The 17,968-nt window shown below is 43.0% G+C and overlaps 1 long non-coding RNA gene across 2 annotated transcripts in view; it reads right to left on the minus strand.

Annotated features, from left to right (window-relative positions):
* Nucleotides 1-12,328: 12,328 nt before the first annotated feature.
* LOC126484531 (uncharacterized) overlaps nucleotides 12,329-17,968 on the minus strand; it is a 488,984-nt gene continuing 483,344 nt past the window's right edge. For both annotated transcript variants that reach the window (XR_007587869.1, XR_007587870.1), the window contains one exon: nucleotides 12,329-12,587. This is a non-coding gene — a long non-coding RNA (uncharacterized LOC126484531). The remainder of the gene's footprint in view (nucleotides 12,588-17,968) is intronic.

A 17,968-nucleotide genomic window follows, 5' to 3' on the forward strand; every position in this document is an offset into this window, starting at 1 on the left:
AGCCATGTATGGAAGTGAAACATGGACGATAAATAGTTTGGAGAACAAGAGAATAGAAGCTTTCGAAATGTGGTGCTACAGAAGAATGCTGAAGATTAGAAAGGTAGATCACATAACTAATGAGGAGATATTGAATAGAATTGGGGAGAAGAGGAGTTTGTGGCACAACTTGACTAGACGAAGGGATTGGTTGGTAAGACATGTTCTGAGGCATAAAGGGATCACCAATTTAGTATTGGAGGGCAGCGTGGAGCGTATAAATCGTAGAGGGAGACCAAGAGATGAATCCACTAAGCAGATTCAGAAGGATGTAGGCTGCAGTACGTACTGGGAGGTGAAGCAGCTTGCACAGGATAGAGTAGCACGGAGAACTGCATCAAACCTGGACTGATGACTACAACAACAACAACACCTACTACAACCTTTCTTCTCAGAAGTATCAATTGATGACATTAAATGTATTCGCAGTTGCAAATATTGGAAACGGTCAGCTGTATAATAGAATGACGACACTGAAAATTTGTGACGGACCGCGAATCGAACCCGGATTTCGCTCTTATCGCGAGCGGTCTTGTATGCATGCATCGCCGAAGCAACTTTGACTCGTTATTCGGAATAACACAGGCACTGCTATATCGTATATAACAACTAACTACACTGTCTAGTAGAATTAAAGGTTCGCTTTTTCGAAACCCCGTAATTCCCACCCACTGTGAAGGTTAAGTTTGAAGTTTGGTTCGAAGGTTCCTTCAACCTTCTTCTGTAATGGAGGCTCTTAGAGGAGCCATTTGGCACATTTTATTCACTCATATGTCAATGTCGCAACCCCCCATGATCATGCCACAGGACACAAAATAAGACCACTGTAAAGGCATACTCATCCTTTACTGCTTCAGATCATGTTCAAATTTCGTCGAATGGTTTTGAACGGCCCCTAGTGGTTCCAGTCTGTACACAAAAGCAAAAATTGTGTCCGCACTGCTCTCCAAACGGTTGTGATCATGTTCCGCGGGGTTGCAGCCCCACAACGTCCTTAGAGAAGGGATGAAACGTCCGACGGTGTCAGCAGTGTCAAACGCTGTGAAGCCATATTTAAAGCTTAAGCGCCGCAATGGGTGAAAACTTTGGGGTTTGAAAAAAGTGATCTTTAAATTTTGTTACTCAGTCTACAAGACAACTGGACAATGTAGGAGCACAAGCCATTTATGTATCTGCTACGGTATTCTGGAACTACTACAGCAACTATACTATGTCAAGATTTTCAAAATTCCATTGTCGATTGTCTGCGAGTTCACACACCCCGAAAAATGCAATATTATCGAAGAGTATTCGGGATCAATCTGTGTATCAAGCCCAGACCGCAATAGGCAGCTGCAGGGCGGTTTTCGAGCAACAGTACCTGAACTGGTCAGTCAACGCACTGCCGTTACCTTCTAAGGTTACAGTTCGCGTTTTTGCACTGCTCCGTCAGCTGTAGCTACTGACACGCCCGTCTGGAGTGCTAAACGGCGAAATGATTTTCTCGCTCTACCAAGCTTCTTCTTAATTCGATGCTTTCGGCTAAAAGCGATACACCACATGCCAGAGTCTGCGAAACGGGCCGTTGTATTATCGGCGATAGGAAACTACACTACTGGCTATTAAGATTGCTACACCAAGAAGACGACGTACTACAGAGGCGATATTTAACCGACAGGAAGAAGATGCTGTGATACGCAAATGATTAGCTTTTTAGAGCATTCACACAAGGTTGTCGCCGGTGGTGACGCCTACAACGTGCTGACATGAGGAAAGTTTCCAACCGATTTCTCATACACAAACAGCAGTTCACCGGCGTTGCCTGGTGAAACGTTGTTGTGATGCCTCGTGTAAGGAGGAGAAATGAGTACCATCACGTTTCCGACTTTGATTAAAGTCGCATTGTAGCCTTTCGCGATTGCGGTTTATCGTATCGCGACATTGCTGCTCGCGTTGGTCGAGATCCAATGAGTGTTAGCAGAATATGGAATCGGTGGATTCAGGAGGGTAATACGGAACGCCGTGCTGGATCTCAACGGCCTCGTATCACTAGCAGTCGAGATGACAGGCATCTTATCCACATGGCTGAAACGGATCGTGCAGCCACGTCTCGACCCCTGAGTCAACAGATGGGGACGTTTGCAAGACAACAACCATCTGCACGAACAGTTCGAAGACGTTTACAGCAGCAAGAACTACCAGCTCGGAGACCATGGCTGCGGTTACCCTTGACGCTGTATCACAGACAGGAGCGCCTGCGATGGTGTACTCTACGACGAACCTGGGTGCACGAATGGCAAAACGTCATTTTTTCGGATGAATCCAGGTTCTGTTTACAGCATCATAATGGTCGAATCCGTGTTCGGCGACATCGCGGTAAACGCACATTGGAAGCGTGTATTCGTCATCGCCATACTGGCGTATCACCTGGCGTGATGGTATGGGGTGCCATTGGTTACACGTCTCGGTCACCTCTTTTTCGCATTGACGGCACTTTGAACAGTGGACGTTACATTTCAGATGTGTGACGACCCGTGGCTCTACCCTTCATTCGATCCCTGCGAAACCCTACATTTCAGCAGGATAACGCACGACCGCATCGCATGTTGCAGGTCCTGTACGGGCCTTTGTGGATACAGAAAATGTTCGACTGCTGCCCTGGCCAGCACATTCTCCAGATCTCTCACCAATTGAAAACGTCTGGTCGACGGTGGCCGAGCAACTGGCTCGTCACTATACGCCAGTCACTTCTCTTGATGAACTGTGGTATCGTGTTGATGCTGCATGGGCAGCTGTACTTGTACTCGGCATCCAAGATCTGTTTGATTCAATGCCCAGGCGTATCAAGGCCGTTATTACGGCCAGAGGTGGTTGTTCTGGGTACTGATTTCTCAGGATCTATGCACCCGATTGCGTCAAAATGTAATCACATGTCAGTTCTAGTATAATATATTTGTCCAATGAATACCCGTTTATCATCTGCATTTCTTCTTGGCGTAGCAATTTTAATGGCCAGTAATGTACTTAGAAATTGTATTTTTTGCGCAAACATACACATTTTAAATGTATCAATGCCTATTGACACTAATAGTCTGAAAGCAAGAAAATTATAATGCCAGCGGTGTTTGTTTCAGGATTTTAATGCGGGTCGTTTACGAGAAACGGTATTTGGAAATTTCCCTCACCGACATTTGTACAATACTAAGGTAGCGCACACTCAAGAACAGCCCTAGTGCATACACTAGTTATGTTGATTTTGACCAGTAACGAGAGAACTGATCATGACAGGTTGCGTTCAAAATGACCACCGACAGCGGCAATACACGCTCCCTGTCTGGTATGAAACGACTGCTGCACACGTGCTAGCATTTCAGCCGAGGTGTCCGAGCAGTCTGCAGTAAAACATAGTAGTATATCATCGGGTGTCAGTTTTCTCCCTAAAAAAAATCAACGGGCGTCTAAAATGGTTCAAATGGCTCTGAGCACTACGTGAATTAACATCTGAGGTCATCAGTCCCCTAGAAGTTAGGACTACTTAAGCCTAACTAACCTAAGGACATCACACACATCCATGCCCGAGGCAGGATTCGAACCTGCGACCGTAGCGGTCGCTCTGTTCCAGACTGAAGCGCCTAGAACCGCTCGGCCACAATGGCCGGCCTACGGGCGTTAAATCCGGGGAAGTTACAGGTACAGGTCCTCTTCGTCCAGTCCAAGGATTTGGAAACAATTTATGAGGACATGCTGTAATTCCTCGTGGACTATAGACTGGACAGGCATCATGTTGGTACCACAGGTTCCTCCTAATTTTCCACTCTTCTGTCGTCACTTGTTTCCTTCCGTTAACTTATCTAGGTGCCACACTATAATTTTCACGTAAGTGATTGAAGGGTTGATAAATAAATGCCTAGATGGTTGACGTCTGTTGGGATACCTTACCTCGTACACCGTAGAAGAACGAACTGCATTCTTCGTACACTCACCATACACAGTGAACAAGTCGGCTTCTTCTGCGCTGGTAAATCTCATTGTCCACTCACGACCTAATGCTTGGACTGTCACACACTAACTGACTAGCAAGTCGCAATGCACTCAAGGAACAGACACACTGTAAGCAAACATAACAACATCGTACCTAGCAACTATGCAAGTTGAATGATACAAACAACTGTCGGCGTGGAAACTTTTCAAAACACGGTGTCTCGTAAACGACTCGCACTAGAATCCTGCAACAAACACCACTGACGTTCTGATTTACCTTAATTTTCCTTTCTTGATGTCAATAGGCATTGTTCCATTTAAAAAAGTTCTTGTTTGGACAAAAAATACACTTTATAAGTATTATTACGATCTGTTTATTGGGTAATAATAACGAACCCCTGACTACCAATCCATTCTATGAAAACCGCATATCAATATCGCTTCCATTTCCGCAATATTTGCAGTGCAAGTTTATAACAGTGCTGCCTTACCGTATTTTGAAACTAAAGATACTGTTATAACAGCAGAGCTGTTCGCACTGCCACTTCTTTTCCAGAAATCGAGTAAAAATTTTGGAAACTGAGCATCTTGCAAAACATGTGCCACAACGACTGACAATTTGCGGGGAAAAATTCGCAGTAGCAGAATAATGTTTCAAAGACGCGTTCTGGAATTATTATAATTGTAACGACTTGGTCCCTGACAATTCGGTAACGTTAGTGCTTGTTTAAAACACCTGTGCGGCAATAGAACTGAATTACGCGGCAATTTCAGTCTCATAAAATAACGAGATAATTACTTAATCGTATCTCTGACAGTAATGCAAGATCGTGCTGTGTAATAATGACATAAAGTTGTCTGACCGGAAGCAAGGGTCTAATTTCTCAGTAACACGGGAGAGGGAAAAACGTTAACAGCATAAATGTGCGAGCAGAAATCGATGCTTTCACTGCCATGAGCGTAGCTTGAAATGAGGATAGACTGCATTTAACAGCACTTGTCTTACAATATTGAGACGTAAGGAAGCGAAAATTAATAACGGATACATTAATTATGAAGTGATGCATCTTCCACTCCTAGCTGGTTATCTATTGTACAAAAAAGATCAAATGTTCATGAAGAATCGTGACGCTCCGCAGACTACTATTATTCTTTCGACCTCTTTTTCGCAACTCCTGAAAATTTTCCCCTGATCACAAGAACAACGCAAGTGGAATTCCCGAGGCAGCTGGTTTGATTCCTAGCTGTACGAGATGTTATCATCACTCAGATACGATCTGAGGTGCTTAAAGGGGTGTCTGCGCATAGTTCCTTGTCCACAGATAATGAGCCACGCACGGAAGTCAAATTGGAATTCTCTCCGCAATGAGAGAGTAGCTGTGGTGATTCATACATCACAAAGAGAAATTAAAGATGCATGGCCATTGTTCTTCACCAGTAAGCTCTATGTCGGCGCCGAGTTCCACAATCTCTCTTCTTTTGCTTTTCTATAACCACCCACACCAATAGAAACAGAATGCCAAACTGCACAAGCGAATGACCACAATCAACTTCCGAGCTAATTCGAGCAGTAGTAGAACATTAGACTCGTATTCGGGAAGAAAGTGATTCGAATCCTCTTCCACTAGAGAGCTTCCTTTGGAAGAGTAGTAGCAGTTTTCTTCTCTACACTTCCCCAACCCGAGATTGTTCACCGAGCGAGGTGGCGCAGTGGTCAGACACTGGACTCGCATTCGGGAGGACGACGGTTCAATCCCGCGTCCGGCCATCCTGATTTAGGTTTTCCGTGATTTCCCTAAATCGCTCCAGGCAAATGCCGGGATGGTTCCTTTCAAAGGGCACGGCTGACTTCCTTCCCCGTCCTTCCCTAATCCGATGAGACCGATGACCTCGCCGTCTGGTCTCCTTCCCCGAAACAACCAACCAACCAACCGAGATTGTTCCACGTCTCTTATTACTTCGTCGTCAACGGGACGTAAAACTCTAAATCTTCGTTCTTACCCTCCACAATATTCAAGCCGGCTAGGGATAGAAGAGCGATCATATTTAGTTGTATTAGTTATTATGTAAGTTGAAGGTGGAGTTGGGGAAAAGGAAGAAAAGAAATGAGAAGTAACTAATACAGCTGCGTCGGAACTTTACGCGGCATCGGCAGCGACGAGAGAAAATGTTGCCGGAAAAGGTCTCGAACCCGGGACTGTCTGCTTACTAGGCAGGTGTGTTAACCACTGAGCCATGGGGACAGCATTCTTCGCGAATGTACGGACTGTCTCGTCACGCTTCCAAGCTGACTCATACTCCCACCTAGCGACGCCTACACGCCCATGTCATCCATGCTCGCTCGCTAACTTTAAATTCCTGAACGATTCTGTGCATCCGGACATGTCAGAAAGAACAGACACAACATATTCACATGATAAGTATATTAGTATTTTCTATGGACTACAACCGAAATGGTCTTGAAACCCCAGCAATGTGCGTACTCATTCGTTACAAACTAAGTTTAGTGTCACAACCACTATATGACATTTTTCAGTACGTGTGTCAAAAGCAGCCGGTCGCTGTGGCCGAGCGGCTCTAGGCGCTTCAGTCCGGAACCGCGCTGCTGCTACGGTCGTAAGTTCGAATCCTGCCTCGGACATGGATGTGTGTGATGTCCTTAGGTTATTTAGATTTATGTAGTTCTCAGTCTAGGGGACTGATGACCTCAGTGTTAAGTCCCATAGGGCTTAGATCCATTTGAGCCATGTTGTCGAAAGCAAACTATGATGACTCTCAATAAATTGATTTTTTGCTCACCAAAAGTTGATAAAAATATAGATCTTTGAGAGTGTCTATAGCAACATCAATCACAAGGCTGGAGAAAGACACTGAAGACAAATCTTCTAGGGGGCTATTTTCCGTAAGTTGCATTCTACCTCGTGTTTTGTTGAAAAACCATCGCTATCACACACCTGAAATTGTTAATTTCCGTTAATCTTCGTATAGTTCACCTATAATCCGGCGCAACATGTATTTTGATAAAAGAATGCAAGCATTCTGATAACGAATTTGTAAATCCGAAAACAGTAACTGTTATATTTTGAAAAAGAAGAACCAGAAGCAAATGGCACACTGCTACACGCAAAACTGTTCTGTGTCACGTATAAGAAAGTCATTAGTTGAGAGAATACCACCGTGCGGAGTGTCCGCGCGGTTTGAGGCGCCATGTCACGGATTGTGGGGCCCCTCTCGCCGGAGGTTCGAGTCCTCCCTCGGCCATGGGTGTGTGTGTTCTTCTGTTAGCATAATTTAGTTTAAGCTAGTTTAAGTAGTGTGTAAGTCTAGGACCGATGACCTCAGCAGTTTGGTAATTTAGGATTACACACACATATTTTCAGAGAATACCATGTTATCAGTAGCTCCTTAACAATGAATCAAAGAAAATGTTTTCAGGTGCGTGCCGGAGGCTACCCTGTACCACTACTAGTCATTTCCATACATGTTCTACTCGCAAACAGAGCTATGGAGAGAGACTGTCTACATGCTTCCGTATGACCTCTAATTTCTCGTATCTTTTCTTCGTGGTCTTTACGCGCACATATGTTGGCGGCAGTAGAATAGTTGGGAGTCAGCTTCAAATGCCGGTTCTTTAAATTTCCTCAATAGCACTTCTCTAAAAGAAAGTCGCCTTCCCTTCAGACTTTCCCGTTTGAGTTCCCGAAGCATCTCCGTAACAATGACGTGTTGCTCAAACCCACCGGTAACAAATCTAGCAGCCCTTCTCTGGATTGCTTCGAAGTGTTCCTTCAAACCGACCCGAGCAGTATTCAAGAATAGGTCGCAGCAGTGTCCTATATGAGGTCTCCTTTACAGGTGAACCGCTCTTTCCTAAAATTCTCCCAATTAATCGAAGTCGACCATTTGCCTTCCTCAACACAGTCCAGACATGCTCGTTACATTTCATATCGCTCTGCACCGTTACTCCCAGATATTTAAACAAGTTGACTGTGTCAGACAGGACACTAGTAATACTGTAGCCTAACATTACAGGTTTGTTGTTGCTACTTATCCGTATTAACTTAAATTTTTCCACATATAGAGTTAGCTGCCATTCATCACACCAATTCGAAATTTTGTCTAACAAGGGAACCTCCCCACCGCACCCCCCTCAGATTTAGTTTTACGTTGTCACAGTGGATACGCTTTGGAAACTGAACACAGACCAGTCGAGAAAACAGGAAGAAGTTGTGTGGAACTATGAAAAAAGTAAGCAAAATATACAAACTGAGTAGTCCATGTGCAAGATAGGCAACAACAAGGATAGTGCTAGCTCAGGAGCGCTGTGGTCCCGTGGTTAGCGTGAGCAGCTGCCGAACGAGAGGTTCTTGGTTCAAGTCATCCGTCGAGTGAAGAGATTAATTTTTTATTTTCAGACAATTATTATCTGTCCATCCGTCCGTCCGATGAGAGGTAACTGCGCCGTAATATGGGGACGCCACACCTAAACAAACATCGAAACACACGACGTCAGTCGACTACAGCGCACGGAAGAGAGAGTATTCCTGCTAACGAGGCTCCCTGGCTGACAGTTGACTGTTCGCTACTTTGGACGAGAGTACATTAAATACGTGAGATGTATTCCGTGGGCAATATGAATCCAGCAAATATAGCTCACGACTTCAATAACAAGGTCAATGAATATTGGAGAGGCACGTCCTTTCGTCTACTAATCGCACGGTTTTTGCGGTGCGGTCGCAAAACACAGACACTAAACTTATTACAGTGAACAGAGACGTCAATGAACGAACGGACAGATCATAATTTTGCGAAAATAAAGAAAGTAAACTTTTCACTCGAGGGAAGACTTGAACCAAGAACCTCTCATTCCGCATCTTCTCACGCTAACCTCGGGACCACGGCGCTCCTGAGTTCACACTGTCCTTGATGTTGCATGTCTTGCGCATGGACTACTCAGTTTGTATATTTTGTTTATTTTTTTCATAGTTCCATACAACTTCTTCCTGTTTTATCGATTGATCTGTGTTCAGTTTTTTAAGGCGTATCTACTGTGCCAACTTACAACTAAATCTGAGGGGGGTGCGATGGGGAGGTTCCCTTGTAAGTCATCTTGTATCTTCTTACAGTCACAAGTTCGACACCTTACCGCACACCGCAGCATCATCGGCAAATAACAGCAGATTGCTGCCCACCCTGTCCGCCAAATCATGTATGTATACAGTGAGCAGCAGCGGACCTATCACACTTCCCTGGGGCACTCTCGACAATACCCTTGTCTCATACGAACACTCGCCGTCGAGGACAAGTTACTGTGTTCTATTATTAACGAGGTCTTAGAGCCACTCATATATATATATATATATATATATATATATATATATATATATATATATATATATATATATATATATATATATGAACTTATTCTATATGCTCGTATCTTCGTTAACAACTTGCAATGGGTACTTCCGGAAATCTAGAAGTATGGAATCTGCCTTTTGCCCTTCATCCGTAGTTCGCAATATATCTTGTGAGAAAAGGGCAAGCTGCGTTTCATACGAGCGATCCCTTCTAAAACCATGCTGATTTTGTCGACGTAAACTTCTCAGTCTCAAGAAAGTTTAACATATTCGAATTGAGAATATGTTCAAAAATTCTGCAGAAACCCGAAGTTATGGATATTGGTCTGTAATTTTCGGGTCCATTATTTTACCCTTCTTATGTACTGGAGTCACCTGCGCTTTTTCCCAGTCCCTTGGGACTTTGTGCTGGGCAAGTGATTCACGTTAAATGCATGCTAGCTGAGGATCCAGTGCCGTAGAGTACTCTTTGTAAAACCGAATTAAGATTCCATCTGGACCTGACGATTAATTTGCTTTCAAATCTTCAATTGTTTCTCTAGGCCAGGGATGCTTATTACTATGTCACCCATACGGGAGTGTGTCCGATGGTCAAATGACGGTATGTTTGCACGATTCTCCTGTGTGAACGATTTCTTGAACGTGAAATTTAAAACTTAGGCTTTCGTTTTGCTATCTTCAACTGCCACGCCAGACTGGTCAACAAGGGACTGAATGGAAGCCTTAAACCCGGTTAGCGATTTTACATAAGACCACACATTTGCCTTTGATATGCCTCCCACTTTGCCAGTTATTTTACCTTCTCATTACCTTCAATAGTACTGTATAGTTTCACACAAATGAGCACCACATTCTTACCAATTACTTCTAGTCTACTTGGCACTGACAAATTACACTTAAAGTGGTTTTCTAACAGAAACAGAGTGGCAGTCCGACATTATCACGATTTGCGTCTTTTGATGCGTCTGTGTTTTTGGATGCGTGCAAGTTTCCTATCTTACGGGATTGAGGTCCTTCGGAGTCATAGTAGCTCTGAGGGACACTGCAGCACATGGTGAGCATGTCACTGACTTCAGTCTTGTACTCATTCATTAACAGAAACACATAAACTAAACAAGCATTCGTATTTTATCTAGGACAAATTGCCTCAGAGAAAAATGAAGATCACGATCAACCTCCCGATTTCGAGCAATGTTTTTCGGTAGATTTACTTTGGCTGTAAGAAAAGTGCCAGAACTTACCCAGTTGGGATCCACTCTGCCCTATTCCTAGCTAATTGGGATTTAGCTAAAATGAACCGAACTCTAGCTAGACTGGATTTCAAACAGCGCCGACCTACCTTACGGTTAGAAAAGGAAAGTAACAAATTTAAATAACGAATAAAGAAAGAAAATGGCTTATAGAAAACCAAAGAGGATCAAATGTGGACTAATCTTCGCAGGCTTCTGTAGCTATTCAGTTGTCTATCTATGAGAGCACAAACTTAGTGCATGTCAGTCTACAGTAGACACGCGGAATGAATGGTTTACGTAACAGAAGTACGCAAATTTCAAGTATACTTTATGAAAAACACATGGCCATCTCATGAGATCATAAGGATATTCTAAAACTGCATGTACATTTACAAGCGTGAAGCTTCTTACCGTGTAACAGCTCTCATTTTTATAGTCTCCTTATTAATTGGTTCTCCTTCGATCCCAGGCTAGCATCATAACTTTTCCCCGCTTTCTGCCAAAATTAGTGCCAGAAAATTAATTGTTCCTGGCTCCTCGAAGGCCAGCGAACATGTTATGAAGGTGAAAACACCGCAGTTTTAGTGCAAAATGCGTGTACAGTCACTCACCGCTACGTTTTACCTTGTGGCTATATCTTAAGCGGGATACTTTACAATACTTTAAATTGATTTCTGTAGAGCCTTAAATCTCATGTGTTTCTTACTGGTAGTACTGCTTTCGAAACGTTGATTTTTTGTGTTAGTTCTCCCAAAAGCTTTCCTGTAACTGACATAGTTCACGTGAATGGGAAATAGACATCGGTAGAGAAACATTCCATGCCTGGCCAAGCTGCAGCTGCTGTTTCAGTTTAAGGTGTATAATAGGTGCGTTCTATTGACGTACACGAAGGTATATAAAGTAAACGTTTTCAGCAATTATTTATAATAAGTATTTTTGACTGAATCCGATATAATCCGATAGGTGGACTTTGAAATTGGAAATATACACATACAGCTGTCATAAAATCCTCACGTGCGCTGAAGACTATAATTTCACCTCAGTAACACACGGCGTATTTCGATCCACCGTCCAGATGGAGAGGTTAAGTTCGGTGGCCACCTTCTGTGTTATTTAACTAGTAAGCTTTGTGGCGACACTAATGAAATACTACAATAAACACACGATCACCATGGTTATACAAATGCTACATCTACTGACATGTGACGCTACTAACAGGTCGAAGAAAGACTTCTGTTGACATGATATTTACAGGGGTAATTTTATATCTCCTATACAAATAACCCCTGGCCTGTATTAAGGGAATGAAGGGTTCTGTTCATTCGAATTAAAAACTTGGTCATCTGGTGTCTCATATCGAGTACACTTACATTACTGTAAAAATCGTTGACTCAAAATCCAAATCTTCCTGCATGGATATTACAATACAAATTTGTTCTCCGGTTGCACTGTGTGAACAAGTTCCATGCCTGTTGTTCAAAAAGTAATGTTAGTATCGTTGCAGAAGTGATGAATTTTCTTCCAGGTTATCTGTGAATTCAGTCAGTTTATCTTTCCTTAATTTCTTTAGCCTTCAATTAACTAAACATTGTGTCACAAGTAACACACATAAGGCGCTTATGGTTAAGTATCTGAATTAAAGTTTATCCACGGAACATATATATGAGACGTGTGAATTTAGTCAGTTTATGTTTCCTTAATTTATTTAGCCTTCAGTTAACTAAACAGTGTGTCACAAGTAACATACATAAGGCGCTTTTGGTTAAGTATCACCAAAAAATATATCCAGTTTTGCACTGTGTTGATACTAAATAAATGAAAGTATTACATATTAAAAATATTATCACAGGCTTGTGTTCAAAATAAGAATGTTTGTTAAAGGGAAGCTGTATATTTGCGAACAGAGCCTGCGTAGGTCGCTGTGATTGAAGTCCGCTTGTAAACTTCAGCATTCACCAGGTTGCACGAGAATTCTTCTCTCTGGTATCCATGCGATCTGAAAACAAAAGTATTATTGTTAATATCACATAGTCAATTTTCTGGAAGTCACATTGAGTCTAACAAATTAATTATGTGCAAGTTGTTAGAAGAGTAATTAGTAGTGTAAGCAAACTTCAATTTTCTGATAAAAAGTTTTATAGTACTGTAATTACTAAGTTGAAAATTATGTAATCTATGTGGAAAACAAGATTTACACCAGTGACACAGAACGGAACATTTTGGAAGCATACGATCGTTTGTTCCGACGTATTTCAACCATTATCCAAAATTTACCAGGATTTATTTGAAACAAAGGGAAACCTTAAGCAACATTAAGCAATCCGTGATGAGCTCGAGTATACAACAGGTTGGTATCTGTAACGTCAAACGAAGATCTGTTGATGCATTAGTCTTACCTGCTGAGCTGATGAGTCACTTTGTAACAAGCATTAAGCCGAATATCCTTACGACCAGAGAAATCTAAGATTTATGAAAAGAATATAACTATTCAAGTAATTCAAATTTAAACTGAACTAATGGATTAATCAGTGTGAGAAATCTATACATCTCCGTAACATTGCGTCAGTGTCTATGACTGCAACACATGAGCACCAAGATTCTACTCGGCGCTTCCTATTGAACATAGTGTGAGGGCTGGAATCTTGAGTGGAAAAATATGAAGGTACACCAAGGAGAGGAATACATTCCGGTTTCATAAAACGACATGTACGATCGGGATAACGATGTGCTCAAACCCCTTCCATACCTCCGTCCAAGGCAACACTGCGTTTGTCTCCTGGACTTCATCACGGAGTTTGTTCCCGTTGTTCAAGGCTTTCCTTGTATTTAAAATAAATTCTTGTCAAATCTGAATGAGGATTCAGTTCTTTTTCGTTATTTCAGGTACGCAGGAACTCAGTTTACTGAAGAGTTTCTAATAATTGACACTTACATATTTCCTAAAATCTTGAGCTGTATGACACTGATGGAATTCTAGATTAGCACGATGATCTGCTTTGAATGGTATTATTATAAATGCTTTTCCTTTGAAAATTCATGTTTCGGTTAGACAGTAACTGCTGAAATTCCAGTAACTATTCCTCTTGAAACAGTAACATAACCAAGTGTAATTAATTTCATCTCCCACGACATATCTCATTTAAAAAATCGTTAATGCTCTTTTAAAGATTAGTTTCGCTCTAGTGTACAAAATACTACTCTCCTTATGACAGCTCAGATAAAGGTGAAACTTACTGAACATTCTTATGGATAACAGAGCTCGGTTTGGGAGTCCTTGTGGCGAAGCACTGGGGACGTCGTTTCAAAAGCATGTGGTGTCGCTCAGTGGTAAGTGAGAGTGGTAATGGTGCCTATGTTTTCTGTTTTATTATGCTGAATATATTTTCCTCTCAACTGTATTGCTTATTTCGATGTTAAAGTTCTACTACGATTCATATTTAGGTACCTGAATAATCGAGATGAGGCACAAAAACTCCCTGAAAAAACCGGGTGGAATGCAGGAATGTAAGCGTCAATAGATCCTGAAACACAGGGGTCTGAAACCATCAGTGTTCAAACTGGTTTAATGGCCTTCTCCACCTTTCCCTGCTTTGTGCTAAACTTATAGTCTCTACGTAACTACTACAACCAACAAACTCTGTAATCTGTTTTGCTTTTTCTAGTAATGTGCTGCCTCTAATATTTTTCCCCCCTACTCGTTCAGGTAGCGCCAAGCTAACTACTTCTGGATGCCTTAGCAGATGTGCCTGTACCTTCTTCTGCTAAGGATCTTTCGTATACACATTTGATAGTATATTCTTTTCGGAAACCGATGATACTACAAGGTGTACGACTTTGCTTCCGCCGTTTTCTCCCAAACATTTGAGGCTTTAATGAAACAAATTGGTTACACAAGTATCATTCAAAACATTTTCCATCGCTGGTCACTACTTTCTCCCAACTTTCGGGCTGTGTACGAATCCTGCGTCGAAAAAATTGATCATCGCTAGAAGCGATCCAATTTGTGACTTCTTCATGAGATCGGAAATGTTAGTCAGCCAGGCCATGCGCCACTGATATACACAGGTGTCAATCAGAGGGAGCATTGTCTGGAGAATACGGCGCATGGGGTAGGACTTCCCGTTTTAAAGTTTCCAAGTACGTTTTGACCTCTTTTTCAACGTGGGGTCGAGCGTTGTCGTGCTGCAAAATAACTTTATCGTGCCTCTCGCTGTATTGCGGCCGTTTGTCTTTTAATGCTCTGCTTAATTGCGTTCGATAACGAGAAACTGTGACTGTTTCACTTCGTTTTAACACCTCATAGTACACGACACCGAGCTGGTCCCACCAAATGCAGAGCATGATCTTGAAGGCGTGAATATTCGATTTGGCCGTCGACTTGGAAGCATGGTCGGGATATCCGCATGATTATTTGCGTTTAGGGTTATCGTAATGAACCCATTTTTCGCCCCTGGTCACAGTGCGATGCAGAAATCCCTTCCGTTTTTGCCTCTGAAGCAACTGTTCACAAACACACAAACGCCGTTCAACGTCTCTTGGTTTCAGCACCCAAATTCCTTCTTTCTGAATCACGCCCATAGCCTTGAGACTTTTTGAAATGGCGAGCTGTGTCACTCCCACTAATCGTGCCAATTCTTCTTGCGTTTGACGCGAGTCTTCACTCAACAATGTCTCCAGTTCTCCATCTTCGAAAATATTCTCTCTTCCACCGCTATGCCGGTCTACGACGTTAAAGCCACCGTTCTTGAAGCGTTGAAACCACTCACGACACGTTCTTTCACTAATAGCGTCCTTACCATACGTACTTTAGAGCATTCGATGAGACTCAGCTGTTGCTTTCTTCATATTGAAACAAAACAGTAATACTTCCTGCAAATGACGAGAATTTGGCTCGTAAACTGACATTTTCAATCAAGGACAGCTTTATGATGCAAACACAAATTGATTAGCGTTTGAATGAGGTTATGTTGACCGAGGTCCACGCTGACATCTGCCATCTGTTTCTTTCGAACTCTATTTACCGTTGTCGCCATCTATCGGCAAACGGCGGAAGCAAAGTTGTACACCCTGTAAAATCAGTCCAGTACCATTTGAATATAGCAATAAGTTGGTTCAAATGGCTCTGAGCACTATGGGATTGCGGAGGTCCTCAGTCCCCTAGAACTTAGAACTACTTAAACCTAAGTAACCTAAGGACATCACACATATCCATGCCCGAGGCAGGATTCGAACCTGCGACCGTAGCGGTCGCACGGTTCCAGACTGTAGCGCCTAGAACTGCTCGGCCACACCGACCGGCAGCAATAAGTAACATGGCTGAGAGGCAGCTGATAACTTCAGTGATTGCGCCATCATCAGTGAAATACCTCTCACATTCGCAGCTCTAGCTTGCAAATAGTTCTCACCATCTTGCGAATTTGATCACATGTAACAAATCTATGATGTGACAAGTGATCTTAAAATTTTTGCCTGGGTCGTCTGCCATGCACTGAAGTAATGATCAAAAAGTGTTTTACCGAAAATATCGTTTTTACCTGGTGCTTACCATAGTAAGTAAATTCTTCTCTCGTTATAATTTGCAAACCTTCATCGAAGAATACGACTGCATCTTGTGTGATAGGACAGTCGCTGACGATTGTCTTGCACTGTTACGACGTATAGTACTGGCTTGCATTTGAAGGGATGACTAGGTTTGTGAAGTGATGCTACAGGGAGTCATGCAGGTCACCGGATGCGGGAGCGTGGCCGTGGATTAGGAAACTAGCGAACCTCCACTGTCCGCTGGCATGTCAGTCAGTGATTAACTTTCCCAATCTGGACTCTGCTGTCCTGCTGAGAGTTGGCCGCATAACTCATCCGGTAATTAAGGTCGACCTTGCGTCTCCAGCGTCGGGTTCCAGTTGCCAAGAAATGGTGCGACCTTTCGAGAGAAATCCGTGCAGACTTACCGGTTTCTGGTTCTCTGCTACGTGTCTCATACGCTAAGAGCGCTTGGGGCGACGCTTCTCCTAGACGTCGCCTGGTTTACTTGCAAGTCCGCCACGATATTCCTGATTGAAGTTAATTGAGTTCACCGTTTTCACGAAACAATTTTTCTGATGTGAGGAAATTACTACTGGTCTACTTAGAATCTCTCGCCTCTTGAAAGCGGATATGAATTGCGGTAAAAAGGGTACCTGGACGGAAAGACGGAAAATGATGACAGCGATTCGGATCAAGCAGTTTCCACTCCTTGTACAGTTTACCTCTTCTGCTGTCTGCAGAAAAATATTGTGGAACACTGAAATTTGCCTTGATGTAGGCACACAGTTTGTCACGACCTTAGTAGCTTCTGCGGGTAATGCTCAAAAGCACATGAAATACAGAGGGATAAAGCGTGAGATTTAGTGCATTATCAGCATGTCACGTGTTTCTTAAAGTTTTCTCGGCAGATGAAATAATCAATAGTCTTTCGGGAATGCAGCCGAGCCAGCAATATTTCACCTTCCGATATTTCGGCTGTTACCCCGTACAACAATCTTCAAGGGGAGTCGCTAACTGAATTAAGGCTACCTAAACAATGATGAAATATGGAGTGAATGTGCATGCACCAGAGGTAATACAGCGACAAGATAGCGTCAGACGATAAAACTTTATGTGGTAAAAGTTACACTACTGGCCATTAAAATTGCTACACCACGAAGATGACGTGCTACAGACGCTAAATTTAACCGAGCGGAAGAAGATGTTGTGACATGCCAATGATTAGCTTTTCAGAGCATTCACATAAGGTTGGCGCCGATGGCGACACCTACAACGTGCTGACATGAGGAACGTTTCCAACCGATTTCTCATACACAAACAGCAGATGACCGCCGTTGCCTGGTGAAACGTTGTGATGCCACGTGTAAGGAGGAGAATTGCGTACCATCACGTTTCCGACTTTGATAAAGGTCGGATTGTTGCATATCGCGATTGCGATTTATCGATTCGCGACACTGCTTCTCGCGTTGGTCGAGATTCAATGACTGTTAGCAGAATATGGAATCGGTGTGTTCAGGAGGGTCTTACGGAACGCCGTGTGGATCCCAACGGCCTCGTATCACTAGCAGTCGAGATGACAGGCATCTTATCCGCATTACTGTAACGGATCGTGCAGCCACGTCTCGATCCCTGAGTCAACAGATGGGGGCGTTTACAGGACAACAACCATCTGCACGAACAGTTCGACGACGTTAGCAGCAGCATGGACTATCAGCTCGGAGACCATGGCTGCGGTTACCCTTGACGCTGCATCACAGACAGGAGCGTCTGCGATGGTGCACTCAACGACGAACCTGGGTTCACGAATGGCAAAACGTCATTTTTTCGAATGAACCCAGGTTCTGTTTATAGCAT

The sequence above is a fragment of the Schistocerca serialis genome, chromosome 6, assembly GCF_023864345.2.
Source record: "Schistocerca serialis cubense isolate TAMUIC-IGC-003099 chromosome 6, iqSchSeri2.2, whole genome shotgun sequence".
NCBI lineage: Eukaryota > Metazoa > Arthropoda > Insecta > Orthoptera > Acrididae > Schistocerca > Schistocerca serialis.